Genomic DNA, 799 nt, shown 5'->3' with positions numbered 1-799 from the left:
TACTGTTTGGGGACAGCCAAGGAGGCGTCAGCAGGCAACACAGGTAAGTGTGTGCTTGTGTGTGTGTGTGTGTGTGTGTGTGTGTGTGCGTGTGTATTTCCTATGCAGATCCTAAACCCAGTATCAAATGCAAGTAGGAGGAGTAAGAAGGTTTCCTGCCAAAGCCAGGTTATGGATTGCATTTAAAAATGGTCCATCAGAGTGAAATGGACTCCCATCTTCCTGCTTAGCAATAATGATATGGGTTTAGGGCCTGCTGTGTGTACTAGTGGGTGACTGCCACCCAGCCAGAGTGTGTATGGGAGGCTGCCAGCCAGCCTCCCTTCCTACAAGTAGTGATGGTGCATGTGAAGGGGACAGCGTTGGTTCCTCCCCTTTCACAGTTATCACTTCTCATTCTTCCTTTTGGCTAGTATCAAATGTGGTGTCTGTTTATATCAGTTTAATATCTGATATGTCCCCTATCTGGTAGCATATATTAAGTGCACCACCAAGGTTCAGTGTTGGAAAGAAAAATTACCTGTTTATTTGCTGCTGCAGCTGTTTGCTGGCTAGTCCAGTGGGCCCCTACTGCAGGCAAAAGACAATAGGTGGTGCCGCTTGTGTCTGGCCCCTGTTGGAGCGACCAGGCACAGGACTGCTGCTGCTGAATGTCCTCTTTAATTGAATAAGCTCAGCAACCAGCACACCTGTGCAGGTTGAACATGACATGATAGGTAGCTGTCTTTCAGGTAGTGGGTGCTGAATCTTGTTAATTGACATGGGGGTGTCATTGCTGTTGATTGACCATGCATTGGTA

The 799-nt window shown here is 47.6% G+C and overlaps 1 pseudogene; it reads left to right on the top strand.

Annotated features, from left to right (window-relative positions):
- Positions 1–390: 390 nt before the first annotated feature.
- LOC130304967 (U2 spliceosomal RNA) lies at positions 391–493 on the top strand (annotated as a pseudogene).
- The last annotated feature ends 306 nt before the right edge of the window (positions 494–799 follow it).

The sequence above is a fragment of the Hyla sarda genome, unplaced genomic scaffold, assembly GCF_029499605.1.
Source record: "Hyla sarda isolate aHylSar1 unplaced genomic scaffold, aHylSar1.hap1 scaffold_130, whole genome shotgun sequence".
NCBI classification, from domain to species: domain Eukaryota; kingdom Metazoa; phylum Chordata; class Amphibia; order Anura; family Hylidae; genus Hyla; species Hyla sarda.
This window is presented reverse-complemented; position numbering and strand designations above follow the sequence as displayed.